At 38.5% G+C, this 15,938-nt stretch overlaps 1 pseudogene; it reads left to right on the forward strand.

The window, feature by feature from the left end:
- The first annotated feature begins 14,535 nt into the window (after positions 1-14,535).
- LOC149178317 (DEAD-box ATP-dependent RNA helicase 53 pseudogene) lies at positions 14,536-15,066 on the forward strand (annotated as a pseudogene).
- The last annotated feature ends 872 nt before the right edge of the window (positions 15,067-15,938 follow it).

A 15,938-nucleotide genomic window follows, 5' to 3' on the forward strand; every position in this document is an offset into this window, starting at 1 on the left:
CTCCCTATATGAAGTGAGCAAGTTGAAACAACAACATAAATTCTTACTTAAGGAGTTAAATGCAATCCCTACATCTCCATTACCTATTGTTGTTACTTCAAAAGCTTCAAAAGGAAAAGGTAAGCCTCCTAATGTCTCTTTAGATAAATTTGACCCTTTAGATGCTATTCTAATTGGAGACAGATCAAACTCTCATACTCCCCCCTTTCTCTTGACTTTTGAAATTTTTAACAAAAATGTTCATAATTGTTTAGTAGATTCAGTGCATCATCTAATATCATGCCTTATGCAGTTTTCCTTAAGCTAAATATATCACCCCATAAATCTATTGTAAAAATTGTTCAATTAGATTGCTCAAAGGTCAAAATTTTAGGGGAGATGAATTTTGTCTTGATTAGACTATCTTCAAACTCTAAAGTTTGTCAGACGATTGATATATTCGTAGTTGACATTGCTAAGTTTTATGGTCTTATTTTGAGTAGAGATTGGTCTGAAAAGATACATGGTTATTTTGAAGCTGATTGGTCTCATATGTGGCTTCCCTACAATGTAAAACCAAATCAAATTTGTGTCAATAGAGAGAAGCATATGAAACATTCATTCACTGATTTTGATGAAGAAAATGAACCAGTAGTATTTTCAAATAACATCCTTGGAAACTATTCTTTTGAATCTTTCTTTAGAAATTTTCTAGCACAAACTTCTCCATTTTTAGTTGATTCTGTATCATCTCAAATCGAAAATTATTCACAAACAGATTCATCTAAATGTATTAATATTGTAGACAACATTGTAAATAAGCCTGATAATTTATTTTGGATTCTTTATTTTGATGGTTCAAAATCCAGCGAAGGTGCAGGAGCTGGTTGCATCTTGGTAAGTCTCGAAGGTGAGAAAACTATGCTTGCATGCATATTAGAATTTAACTATACCAATAACGTTGCTGAGTATGAAGCATTGGTGTAGGGTTTACAAAAGGCCATTAGTCTTGACATCAAATACCTTAAAGTGTTTGGTGATTCAGAGATTGTCATTAAACAAGTTAGAAACACTATCCACTGTGTTTCTAGTCACCTTAGACATTATCAGTCTTTGATTCAAGACCTCACTACTCATTTTACTGCATTTGACATAGCTCCCATCCCAAGGATACAAAATGCTAGTGCCGACCTCCTAGCAAATGTTGCTTCTAAACTCATTCCACTTGAGGATTTTAGCCCTAACATATTTTCAATTGAATTGATTTTTCGCCCCTCCATTCCAGATAATGTAACGAATTAACATGTTTTTAATGATGATGATGATATTCTGAGTTTCTTAACATCATAAGGTTCTTACTCTGATCAAGTAATTGATGAATATGAGCATGAAAAGATGCAAAATAGGTCCTCCGATGAAAATAATTTACCCAAACTTGTAGTTAAATTGGAAGACTTATATGACTTAAAGGATAGATTCAAAAGAACCACCAATTGCAAAACTCAAAGTTCTACCTTAAGATATGAGTTAGTTAACATAGGATCTGATCATAAACCTCAGAACATTAACTTGGGCCTTACACTCTCACCAGATGAAAGATTTTCTTTCATTCATTTGTTGAAAAAGTACAAGGATGTTTTTGCATGGGATTATGATGATCTGAAAACCTATAATACATCCATCATCTAGCACACTATTATTATGCTCCGACATGTCAAGCTTATTCAACAGAAGATAAGGAAGATCCACCCTAACTTGGAAGCTCAAATTAAAATTGAACTAAACAAGCTTCTTAAAGCTAAAATCATTTTTCCAGTTAGACATTCCAAGTGGGTCTCAAATCTTGTTCCTGTCAAAAAGAAGAATGGAGACATTTGCATTTGTATTGACTTTAGGAATTTGAATAAAGCTTGTGAAAAGGAAAATTTTCCTTTACCCCCAATGGAGAAAATTTTACAGTCTGTTGTTGGTTTTGAACTGATGTCCTTCTTAGATGGTTTTTCAAGATATAATCAAATACTTGTACATCCATATGATAGACTGAAGACCACATTCAGGACCAAGTGGGGGACATATGCTTATCAGAAAATGCCTTTTGGATTAATTAATGTTGGAGCTACTTTCCAAAGAGCTATGGATATTGCTTTCAGAGGTTTGATTAATAAATCAATTGTAGTGTATCTTGATGACATTACAATTTATTCCAAACAAAGGAAGAATCATTTTCATGATTTGAAGAAAATATTTGAAAGATGTAGGAAATTTGGAATCTCCTTGAATCCCAAAAAGTCATTTTTTTCTCTTAATGAAGGAAATTTTTTAGGTTTTATTGTCTCTAAAGAAGGGATATGTATAGACCTGTATAGAATCAAGGAAATATATGAAATCTCTTTGCCTCATAACAAACATTCTATGCAATCCTTCCTTGGGAAAACTAATTTTGTCAAAAGATTTGTCCCAGATTTCTCTCAAATTGTACTTCCCTTACAAGCCATGATCAAGAAGAATCAAATCTTTAAGTGGGAACTCACTAAGAGAAAAGCATTTGAGGCAATAAAACAAGAAATCATTGATGCCCCTTTGTTATCAACCCCTGATTTTACTAAAAATTTTATTCTTTATACTTTTTCTTCCCAACAATCTTACGCAGCAGTCTTAACTCAACCTAATGAACAACAAATTGAGGCTCCAATTTCATTCTTTAGTTCAAATCTACAGGGAGCTAAGCTCAATTAATCAAAGGTTGAGAAGAAATATTTTGTAGTATTTAAATCTATAAAGCATTTTAGGCCTTTCCTCCTAAAGACACACACTAAAGTAATTTTTATTTTCCATGCTGTTAGGAAATTACTTATTCAGAAATAATTAGGAGAGAAAAGAGATAATTGGGTTACTACCTTGCAAGAATATGACCTAGATATTAAACCAGCTAAAATTGTTAGAGGTCAAGGTTTTTACAAGTTGATTACTGGAGCTGATGACAACTCAGTTAATGAATATTCAGGTAATAATGCTCATATCATAGAGATGATTCCCATCGACACTCAATCCCAATATGTTGATCTCATTTTTTATTTAAAAAATGGTTATGCTCCACCAGAACTCAATTACAAGAAGAGCTCTCAGACTAAAGGCTGGCCAATATTATCTTTTTGATGATGTCTTATTTAGAAGAAATTATGATTATATTTTGTTAAGATGTCTAGAAAAGTCTAAAGTTGAAAAGGTCTTGCAGGAGCTACATGATGGACTAGATGGGGGACACTATGGTTGAGACACCATTTCCCACAAGATCCTACATGTTTGTTATTATTGGCTAACTTTATTCAGAGACACTCATGCTTATGTTAGAAAGTGTAAAGAGTTCTAAACTGTTGCTGGAAGACAAAAGAAACGAATCTTACCTTTACAACCAGTTAACATTGAACAACCCTTTGAACAATGGGGACTGGACATAATTGGTGAGATTGTTCCTAACTCTTCCAAGCAACATAAATACATCTTGACTGCTATTGATTACTTCACCAAGTGGGTATAAACTGTACCTTTGAAGGTGCCCAATTTTGAGAACATTATTGAATTCATTGATCAGTTTATTTTACCAGAATTGGTCTTCCTCATGCTTTAATTTTTTATAATGCATCATATTTTTGAGGTAATACCATTACTTGTTGAGAATGCAACAAGATGATGGAGCTTAGTGGAAAGGATTCGCCTTCACTAAGTGGGCCCGCAGGCAAATTATGGCGCAAAGTCTATTTTTAGACATATGGATCATGGTCTATGAGTTGCAGGATGCTGTTTATGGATGATTGGTCATGTTGGGAAAAATAGATGGACTTCTATTTCTGGTTCACAGCAGGAGTGATCAAAGTCTATTTTTAGACTGCCAGGCTAAAAATAAAAAAGTCAAATATTATTGTCTCATGATAATATTTAGACTATAAACTTTATCTTATCCTCTTGGAGCACTTCAGTTTGAGCTACAGATGTGGCACATGCAGCTGTCAGAAGGAAATACGCTTTTCTTATGGGTCAGTTGAGCTATTGCATGCAGGACTTCAGTTAGAACTCAAGCAGTTGAGTTTGGTGGAGTTGGTTGTGGAGTTGATGGAGTTGTGTTCAGTTTGACTTGGTTAAACTAGTTGTAATTAGTCTAACTGCAAATAGACTAATGATGAGTTGTGTGAACTAATTATTAACTCATAAAGCAACTGAAGAATACATCAGTTAACTCAGTGCATGGACAGTTCAACAGAGGCAGGTGTTAGAGGTAAGTGAAAGGGTGAGTTGTGACTATCAGTTGTGCATGAGATTTTGCACATGCGTGGATTGAGTAATGCCAATGAGGATTGCACAGCGTGGGCCAATATCAAGGCAATTGTATCTTGTGCTCACATGATTTCTCTTGTAGATTGCATAGTGGAGGCAGGCAAAGCAGCGGAGGAGATTTGAACTTGTGACTTGTTCGGATCTGAGCTAGTTTTGTGTGTAACAGGTGGAGATAGTGCTGGATACTTGTGAGAAGTATTGTACTATGTATTGTTACATGTTCTCAATCATTATAATATACAGATAGTGTGGGGTTTTCAGCTGTATGCTTTCCTTGGGTTACATACTGTGTTAATGTGCGCATGCGATTGATGTTTCATTGTTTTTAATGCTGCTAAATTGATGATCAACGTAGAGGAGGTTATGTATTATGCATGTATTCTGCAATAGTGTATAATTAGGATAATCTCTGTGAATAAGTGTCATATTATTCAAAATTTCTACATGGTATCAGAGCTTTTGATCGTCAGATCTACTATTCAGAAAGTGTTTACATTCTATTTCTTCAGGCAGAGTTTGTAATCGGGCCAGGTAGCCTCTGGATTCATCCTTCCTTTGGAAGGTGAGATATCCGGTAAAAGCCCATACAGTCAATATCTGTACGAGAAATAATTTGTTCTCACGAATCTTAGATCAGAGGCGGTTGAGTTTGGAGCTGGTGGAATTCGAATTTGCAGCAGTGTTTTCTTGGTATCAACGTGGCAATGTCTTTCAACGGATTGCGATTGGAGTATGCTCTTGAGGGCAGCTCGAACTATATTGCATGGAAGGACAGGATGGAGGCAGTGTTGGATGATAATGGGCTGAAGGATTTCATAGAGGCTGATGTCCCAAAGCCTACTGATGCTGCGCAAGTTGATGCTTGGCAAAAGAAGACAACAAAGTATCGAAGGATTCTGTTGGAGGGCGTGAAGGATCACATTGTGTCCAACTTGCATGGAAAGGCTTCTCCATACTTGATGTGGAAAGCATTGACAGATCTATTCCAAAGCAAGAGCGATTAGAGGAAGCTGGTGCTCAAGGATAAACTTAGAAACATCAAATGTGAGAAGGGAGATAGTATGCCCAAGTATCTCACGAAGTTCACTCATTGCAGAGATGAGCTGGGAAGTGTGGGGGTGACTGTCGATGATGAGGACTTGGTGAGCTTGGCTCTACTTGGTCTTCCGAAGAGTTGGCATTCCTATGAAGACTCTGTCAATGTTCGGGAGAAATTGCCAAGATGGGAGAGTCTTTGGTCAAATCTTGTGCAGGAGGAGATCAGGCGGAATACCAGGGACGGATCTTCATCAAAGGGACCTGATGAAGAAAATTGCGCTTTGGCTGCCAAAGCAAAGAAGGGGAAGAACAAGAAAGCTTCTCAGTCTGGTGCGAAAGGCAAGAAGCAGGACATGTCCAAGGTGAAGTGCTTTCACTATCACCAGCACAGACACTATGCCACTAATTGTCCGCAGAAGAAGAAGAACAAGCAAGCTGCTGGATCTGCAGCAGGAGAGGCTCTAACCTCGCAGTTTGAGCTTGATTTTTCATTGATCGCATGCTTGGTTTCAAGTGTGATGGGATCGGTGTGGTTCTTGGACAGTGGTGCATCTTTTCACATGACAGGAGATCGAGATTTTTTTTCTGATCTGGAGGAAAAAGATCTTGGAGTGCACATCGAGATGAGCGATGATGGTAGATACAGTGCGACTGGTATCAGTACCATTTCCTTTGAGAGGGAGTCTAGTAAACCCTTCGTATTGAAGGAAGTGATGCATGTTCCAGGATTGAAGAAGAATCTTATCTCTGTGGAAATGTTAGAAGACAAGGGACATGATGTTGTTTTCAGCGAGGGAAAGGCTTTCCTGCGTAGTAAGACAACTGGAGAAACCCGAAAGATAGGGGTTCGAGTGAGGAACCTTTATCAGTTGTGGATGCGCAACAATGGCATGCAAGGCAGAAGGATTGGTGAGCTGGGATGATGGCGAGCTGTGGCACAAGAGATTGGGTCACCTTCACCATGGAGCCTTGAAGATATTGCAGCGAATCACTACAGGGCTTCCTAAAGGCACTCTTGCGCAGTCAGATCAGTGCAAGGGGTGTACTTTGGGAAAGTTTGTGAAAGACACCTTTCACGAGAAGGATAGTTGTGCCACGACGATCCTTGAGAGACTTCACACAGACGTGTGTGGACCTTTCTCAGTAGCTTCAACAGCAAAACACAGGTATTATGTGATCTTTGTTGATGATTTCTCTCGTAAGTGCTGGATATTTTTCATGCAGAAGAAGAATGAGACATACTCAAAGTTCTGTGAGTTCAAAGCACTGGTCGAGAGGGAGTCAAGGAAGAAGGTGAAGGCTCTTAGGAGCGATAATGGTGGTGAATACATCTCTGATGAGTTCAAGGATTTCTGCAAAGCAAAAGGGATTCAAAGAGAGCTCATAGCTCCCCATAACCCACAGCAGAACGGGGTTTCTGAGCGGAAGAACAGAACGATCGTGGGTGTTGCATGGGCGATGTTGCATGGGCGATGTTGCATGATCAGGGCCTACCCCTTCACTTGTGGGTGGAAGCATGCAATACAGTGGTTTATGTGCAGAACTGTTGTCCTCAAAGGATACTTGGCATGAGTACACCCGAGGAGGCTTATTCTGGTAAGAAGCTTGATCTTTCTCATTTGAGGATTTTTGGTGCTAACGTTTACATGCATGTGACGAAGGATGCCAGGAAGAAGTTGGAGCCGACCGCAGAGGTTGGGATATTTGTGGGGTACAATGATATGCCCCACAGCTATCATGTGTATTTGCCAGACAGTGGTAAGATTGTTGTGCGATGGGATATAAAATTTCAGGAGGAGAAAGCCATGAAGTGTTCGCTTGAGAGGGACTACACTTGCATGCAGATGAGGAGCTATTAGTTCCTAAAGATGAGCTTCAGGATGTGGATCAGCCACAGGACGAGGTTCATGGAGTGGAAGAGACCACTCATGCAGCGCCAACCATTAGAGGGCGAAAGCGCTTGATAGAAGCTGAGCGACTGGCTCAAGATGCAGAGAAAGTTGTAGGAACACCTACAGCCCAACGCAGGCAGAGACAATCACCTGATCGGTACACTGGATACATGGCTCTTATGAGCAAATGTGTTGTGACTGAGCCATCCTCTTTCAAGGAAGCTGTGGAGGATCCCGCATGGGTAGACGCCATGGTGGAGGAGTATGATTCGATTGTCAGAAACAGTGCATGGGAGATTGTTCCTAGACCGGTAGGGAAATCAGTGGTGGGTTCGAGATGGATCTACAAAGTTAAGCAGGTAGCTAATGGGAGTGTGGAGAAGTACAAGGCAAGATTTGTTGCCCGAGGCTTTTCACAGATAGAGGGGATCGATTATGAGGAGACCTTTGCACCTGTCGCAAGGTATTCTTCCATACGGATGATTCTTGCTCTCTCAGTGCAGATGGGATGGCACATTCATCAGATGGATGTGAAGACTGCATTCCTCAACAAAGTCATTAAGGAGGAGGTGTACATTGTGCAACGCGAAGGTTTTGAGATCTTTAGTAGCGAGTCGCATGTGTGCAGGCTCAAGAGAGCATTGTATGGGTTGAAACAAGCACCACGTGCTTGGTACAGATGGATAGACAGTTATTTCACTGGACTTGGATTCTCCAAGAGTGAGGCGGATCCTAACCTATACCAGATTGTGGTGGAGGGTAAGTTGCTTATCATTGTACTTTATGTAGATGATTTGATTCTAACGGGTGATGAGCTGTTGATACTTTCATGCAAGGATGATCTTGCTAAGGAGTTTGAGATGAAGGACTTGGGCCTCCTTCATTATTTCCGGGGATTGGAAATTTGGCAGCGCAGTGATGGACTATTTGTTTCTCAGGGTAAGTATGCTCGGGAGATACTGGAGAAGTTCAACATGCATGGATGCAAGCCTGTTGATACTCCTCTTCCTGGAGGTTGGAGGAAGGAGGATGCCACTTCGGCAGAAGAAGTGGATGCCACTGTTTATCGACAATTGGTGGGGTCGCTTATGTATCTGGTCAATACACGACCCGATATATGCTATGCTGTTAACCAGCTTTCAGAAGCTTTAGTTAAGCCTACCAAGCTCTTCTGGAAGGCAGGAAAGCATGTATTGTGTTATTTGAGAGGCACATCGAGATATGGTTTGTGGTACAGACAGGAGGATGAGGTGAAGCTATGTGGCTTCACGGATGCAGATTGGGCAGGGAGCCCAATCGACAGAAAGAGCACATCAGGAGGGGTCTTCAGTATCGGGTCGATAGCAGTTTCTTGGTATAGCAGGAAGTAGAGATCCGTGGCACTCAGTTCAGCAGAGGCCGAGTATATGGCAGCAAGTTTGGCTGCATCCGAGGCTATATGGATGAGGAAGATCCTGGTCAGTTTGTTCGGTTCTCACTGGGAGCCTACTGTGATTTACTGTGATAACCAGAGTTGCATTAAACTCTCGGCTAATCCTGTATTTCATGATAGATCTAAACACATTGACATCAGGTACCACCATATCAGAGATTGTGTGCAACGGAGAATCATGTTACTTTCATACATTCCAATGGAGGATCAAGATGCTGATATCTTGACGAAGGTGCTCACCAGGAGCAAATTCAAATACCACCGAGGCAGGATAGGGGTTGCTGATAATCCATATCTTGTTGAGAGGGAGTGTTGAGAATGCAACAAGATGATGGAGCTTAGTGGAAAGGAGTTGCCTTCACTAAGTGGGCCCACAGGCAAATTATGGCGCAAATTCTATTTTTAGACTATGTCTATTTTTAGACATATGGATCATGGTCTATGAGTTGCAGGATGCTGTTTATGGATGATTGGTCATGTTGGGAAAAATAGATGGACTTCTATTTCTGGTTCACAGCAGGAGTGATCAAAGTCTATTTTTAGACTGCCATGATAAAAATAGAAAAGTCAAATATTATTGTCTCATAATAATATTTAGACTATAAACTTTATCTTATCCTCTTGGAGCACTTCAGTTTGAGCTACAGATGTGGCACATGCAGTTCTCAAAAGGAAATACACTTTTCTTATGGGTCAGTTGAGCTATTGCATGCAGGACTTTAGTTAGAACTCAAGCAGTTGAGTTTGGTGGAGTTGGTTGTGGAGTTGATGGAGTTGTGTTCAGTTTGACTTGGTTAAACTAGTTGTAATTAGTCTAACTACAAATATACTAATGATGAGTTGTGTGAACTAATTATTAACTCATAAAGCAACTGAAGAATACATCAGTTAACTCAGTGCATGGACAGTTCAACAGAGACAGGTGTTAGAGGCAAGTGAAAGGGTGAGTTGTGACTATCAGTTGTGCATGAGATTTTGCACATGCATGGATTGAGTAATGCCAATGAGGATTGCATAATGTGGGCCAATATCAAGGCAATTGTAGCTTGTGCTCACGTGATTTCTCTTGTAAATTCCGCAGTGGAGGCAGGCAAAGCAGCAGAGGAGATTTGAACCTGTGACTTGTTCGGATCTGAGCTAGTTTTGTGTGTAACAGGTGAAGATAGTGCTGGGTACTTGTGAGGAGTATTGTACTATGTATTGTTACATGTTCTCAATCACTATAATATACAGATAGTGTTGGGTTTTCAGCTGTATGCTTTCCCCGGGTTACATACTGTGTTAATGTGCGCATGCGATTGATGTTTCATTGTTTTTAATGTTGCTAAATTGATTATCAACGTAGAGGAGGTTATGTATTATGCATGTATTCTGAAATAGTGTATAATCGGGATAATCTCTGTGAATAAGTGTCATATTATTCAAAATTTCTACATTACTGAATTTTCCCTTAGAAAAGGTTTTAAATTGAAGTATTATGCAAATTATTATCCACAAGGAAATGTCTTAGCCGAATATACTAACCAAAACCTTATTAGAATAATCAAATGAACCATTGACCAAAATAAAATAAAAATGGCATAAAGTTCTAGTATTTTCATTATGGGCTGACAGAATTACCGAGAAGGCCTCTATAGGCACTTCTCCTTTTCAATTAGTATATGATAAATAAGCTATTTCACCACCTCATCTAGCTATACCATCGCTAGCCCTAATGCAATCCATTGAAAAAAAAACTTTCTCTGCTCTTCAATTAAGAATGTCTCAAATCCTTAAACTGGAGGAAGAAAGAGATAAAGCTAGACAAGCCCATGCCTGTCACCAACAATTGGTTAAATATGAATTTGATGCAAGTTCAATACAAAATAATTTTTTGAAATTGTTAGGGTCCCACCCTAACCCCCTTATTTATGTCTTGGGATCACGTCATAGTCAAGAGTCAATAAAGCCCATATTAATATTTGTAAGTGGTTAACCCGCAATTAATGACGGGACCACAGTTAGTTGCAAATGGGCGGAAGTATTAGATAGATGGTAAATGGGCGATAGATGGTATTAATAAAACCCACGATATTGGCCCGTGGTATTGCATGTATGAGTCATATATAAAGGATAGAGACTCCCTGCAAGGAGCTGTTGAGTCTTGAAAATGTCATTCATTTCCATTACACTTTCACTATTATGTCCATTATATCACCTCCATTTCACCTCCATTTCACTACTATGTCACCACATTCATCCCACTTTCATTATCATTGGGCTACCTTTATGTTTTTCCAATATTTATTATTTCTAAGCCTTTTAAGTGAATTTGTGGTTAAACATTAGAAAATAATGTGCATATGCTTATACCTAACAAATGGGTTGAGTTTGTTGACATGTGTAGGTTGAAAGGAGACTTCTAGAAGACCCTTATGTGGCACTCTAAGGCCAAATTCGAATTTGGTTGGAAAGAATCATGGGATCATGAGGATATGTGTCACATCTCCTAATTGTATTGTAACTCTAAAAGACATGTGTCTTATCAGTTCCTATTTTGATTAGGACTCTAGAGGTAGAGGGAGAGATTCATGGTTTATCATTAATGAGAAGGCTCTCATCTTTTTGTATAAATAGGAGATCTCTCTCCTTCATTAGTTAGTCTTTTTAGTCTCTTTTTAGTCTCTCTTTGGAGAGCTTTGTTGTACTTTGCACTTTTGAAGAAATTGAATAAAGCTTTGATGTTCTCAACATGGAAGGAGATGTGAAGTAGATGTCATGGAGCATATTAGGATGTAAGTAGATTAGATTTCATTTTGTAAATATTGCTTTGTAGAATGTAAGGTAGATTAGATTTTCATTCATGCAATTTTAAGTATGCTTTGATTTCATAGGTAGAAGGGGGCCCCTGTCTTGTACAGTTTGAATTATTGCATTTTATTTTCTCCCGGGATTTGTTTTTATGTTTATGTATTTGCTTTACAAACTAATGGTATTTGAAGTTGACAGGTTCAAGCTGCTGCCTTTGTTTTTATAGCTGATTTTTAATTTTATTTCTCAAAGAGCTGCTAACACATAAATGATCTTCATCATAAATTGTTATATTTTAAGATCAAAATATCACTAACTTGCAGCTGGCTTTGAGTGCTTTTCAGACTGTTCTTTCACTACTTTCTAACCATACTTTGCATAGTACATATGGCTGAAGTAGAGAGTTAGAAAGAGCAAAATATTATTACTAGTCTTTAAAGTAGATTTTTGGTTTTAAGTGCTTCTTAGACTGATCTTTCACTACTTTCTAATCATACTTTGCATAGTACATATGGCTGAAGTAGAGAATTAGAAAGAGCAAAATATTATCATTAGTCTTTAAAGCAGATTTTTCTCACTTTTCTAATTCAACTTAAGCTACTTTCTATCCGTGCTTTACACAGTACATGTGCTTAGAAGCATCGAGTTAGAGAGAGATAATCTTTATCTTTGGTTTTAAAAGTGACTTTCTTTTCTTTTATTTGCAGCAGCATGAATGGTGTCTAGTGCCATTGGAAGTGGTCATTTACTTTCAAGTCATTTCAAGTTCTTTGCTTTCAGTTTCATTTCAAGTTATTTCTTTCAAGCTCTTTCTTTGCAAGTTTAAAAGTTTGATTACTTTCTAGACTTATTTCTAACTACTTCCTAATCGTGCTTCACACAGCACATGTGTTTGAAGCAGAGTTTTAGGAAGAGTTGAACATTATAACTGGTCTTTAAAGTGGTTTTTCTTACTTGTCACCTTAGAGCTTGACTACTTTTTGGACTTATTTCTGACTACTTCTTAATCGTGCTTTACACAGCACATGTGTTTGAAGCAGAGTTTTAGGAAGAGTTGAACATAAACTATAAAACAACAAAGTAAGAGAAAGGTTAACTAAGCACATATAGTGCACCACACTTCATCAGTTTACGATACCCAGATTGATAATTTATGTAGAGCAATTTAAGACATTAAATTGACTAAACATTTTGGCGCCGTTGCCGGGGAAGTGTAATTAGGAGACCTTATCTCTTACATCTGGAAAAAAATTAATAATCCTTGAGTATGCTCTCCTCTTGCACTTTGTGTGATCTGGAGGATCAGAAAAAGGATTGTTAAGTAAAAAAAGACAAAACAATAATTCTTGAGTATGCTCTCCTCCTGCACTTTGTGTGATCTGGAGGATCAGAAAAGGAATTGTTACAAAAAAAAAATAGGAGACAAAATAAACTTCATCACTTCAATTGATTCAATAAAAAAAAAAATGAAAAAAAATGAAAAAATAAAACTCAAGTGCTTTGATAGGTTCAAATTGTCCAAAATTGTCTGGTTATGCTTTGTAGTGGTCTTCAAAACACTGTATCTTGTTCAAATAAGGTTTTGCAACTTAGTTGCAGAAACTGCCCTGATCCCGCAGCTATCTGACAATCCCGCAGCTGTTTCAAGGTTTAACAAGTTACAGGCATCTAATAAAAAAACCGACCACATGGGCATCTCCAGAATTGTCCCGACATGGATCCTATCCTAGTCACCCAGCTCAGATCGATGAAAAACCAGCCTAGGACCTCAGTCAAAGTCTTGTTTTTAACATGTTTTTCTTGAAGTATTTGCTGCCTGAAATTGAAAATCATTAATCATTTTTATAAAAATTTTACAATTTCAGAGAAGAAAAAAAAAAGAGAAAAACAATCTAGGGCTATCTCCATTCTTAGTTTTCACTGTGGCTTCAATAAAAAAAAAAAATATGCCTCCCTGTTCAAGCTTTGACCTGTTGATTCCTGTAGGAGGCATTCATCATTTAGTGGCAGATTTCTGAGTTGATTTCACATTTGGATAGCTACCTTATCAATTAGAAGCAGAGAATTGAACTTACTAATGATGGAAGCACCATTTGCATAAAGGAAGTGAAGGACCTTACTGTTGCCAGGGAAAATCCAGATGTTTCCAGCAATGACTTGTTAAATAAGATTCAGAAAATTGGAAGGTCTCTTGCTCAGAAAGACATGGCTGATCCCCCTAAGTGTTTAGAGCACCCATCTAGTGAGGATTCAGAGGATATTGATTTCTGGGGACATGTCAACACAACCTATTTTGCTCTTGAACACCTTCAGCGCAGAAGGGGCCAGATAGTGGTCACTAGTTCCATGACTGCATTTCTTCCCTTCCCATTTACAACAGTTTATAGTGCAGCCAAAGGAGCACTGTTCAACTTCTTCGAGACACTTAGGATTGAGCTTCTCAGCAAATCTGTAACAGTTACTATTGCGTCTCCTGGTTTTATACAGTCTGAATTAACATCTAGAGAATGGCCGGGAAAGCTGCCATGGTGGTTCCCCATGGCGAGAACAGAGGATGTTGCACGAGAAATTGTTGACAGAAACGACCAAGAAAGAGATAGTGACCTGCCAGATGACAAACACCTGCAAAACAATAGATCAGATAAGAAAATTCATAAACAGCCGAGTGCAGAACAGAAAAATTAACTCAGGAAAAAAACGCAAATAGCAGAAAAACGTCAAACTTTACACGCTCGATTTGCCCAAATGGTAGCGAATTTCAAAAAAATAAAACATGGGTTTTGTTTCTAGGTGGGTTAATTAGATAACCCAGAAACTGATTTGGAAAATTCGTGGTGGTCTGGGAGAAATGTTCGGTTCTTTGGAGCCCGTTTTTGACTGCCGCGCGTGAAAATTGGGTTATTAACTGGTTGTTTGAATAACTCCGCGTGCCTGAGGGAAAGAGTTTTAATGAGGATCAATTACATGCTGGCATAAACAATAAATTACATGACTTTACACATGTTTAGAGACGTGTTTCAATCAAACACGACTCTCTGTCATTAATCACTGCCGGTTAAATGTTGGGAAGAAATGGAACTAAGGTGGAGCAATTTAGGCAAATGTATGGTTTTCACTCAAACAAAGCGAGATGCGGATAGTCTGTCGGTGGCACTGGGTCGGGTACTTCCATGTGAACCTCTTCATGGTGATATTTCACAGAATCAGCGAGAGAAGACTCTTGCTGGATTTCATGAGAGCCCTTTTAATGTGCTGATTGTTACCGATGTAGCTGCACGCGGTCTTGATATTCCTAATGTGGATCTGGTTATTCATTATGAGCTCCCAACAACTTCAGAGATTTTTGTGCATAGATCTGGGCGAACAGGGCGTGCTGGTAGGACGGGCAATGCTATCCTTATCCATACTGACCAACAGATTAGAAAAGTTAAGATGATTGAAAGTGATATAGGTTCCAAGTTTAAAGAGCTGAAAAAGGAAATAGACGATAGATTTGGTGGTTTCGGTGATTCTGGATCCCGCCGTTTTAGTGACTATGGGGAGTCTTCTAGTTCTCAGACAGGTTCCAGTAGCAGGTTTGGAGACTATGGAGACCGCTCTTAGTGACTAGATGAGACATTAAAATATTTGAAGGAGTTTAGTAGCATAAATTTAATCTTTTTGATCAGCGATTGAAACTCCTAGGTATGAAATTGGTTTTCATGTTTCAAACTCCACAGTTCCATTTTTCAGCCGAAGTTTGAGATGGAGAAACTGCTTAGTTCGCACACAGCCACTCCATTTCACTGCACTTTCTACACTCTGCAATCCCGCAGCGATTTAGCGATCCCGCAGCCATTTAGTGATCCCGCAGCTGTTTTGTTAAACTCTAGGTTGTAGGTGTCATCAGGCAAAACAGGTCACATGGGTAGCTAGGGAAATTTCAGTACATGGATGGTGTCCTATCCATTCGGTCAAATTTGCTGAAAAAGACCCCGGTCAAAGGGAAGTCAAATTGGGTGTTATCACAAAGTCGCCACACTGAGTCGCCACACTAAATCGCTGCATGTCAAGAAAAAACAATAATTTTGAATCAATGAAATGAACAAGTTATTTTCTCACTTTTCTGAAGGTATTGATTAATTTTGGACTGATAATGAAAATTGAATGGCTAACTTTTTATTCAAGATTTTTAGCTACAGAGCTGTTCCTCAATTCCGCAGCCAGAAAAACCTCATTGTTCAAATCAGCCTATCTTTCTCATACAAAATCAGATTTTGATGATTTAAGTACCATTGGAAAGATCTCAACAAGATCTATACAATGAGAAATATATCATTAGAGTTTGAAATGGCAAATAATGAAATAAATTGCTGAAAAGAAGCAACATCAACTTGAGGCACTAATTCCAAAGCAGGTATAAATTCTTTTGATTTTTCCTTTGAGAACTTGTTTTATTAATACAAATTCTTAGTTTTGTGTGTAAATATCATAAC

The sequence above is a fragment of the Pinus tabuliformis genome, chromosome 4_1 (genome assembly GCF_031772625.1).
Source record: "Pinus tabuliformis cultivar Carrire ecotype Pingquan chromosome 4_1, CPIR1, whole genome shotgun sequence".
Lineage (NCBI taxonomy): Eukaryota > Viridiplantae > Streptophyta > Pinopsida > Pinales > Pinaceae > Pinus > Pinus tabuliformis.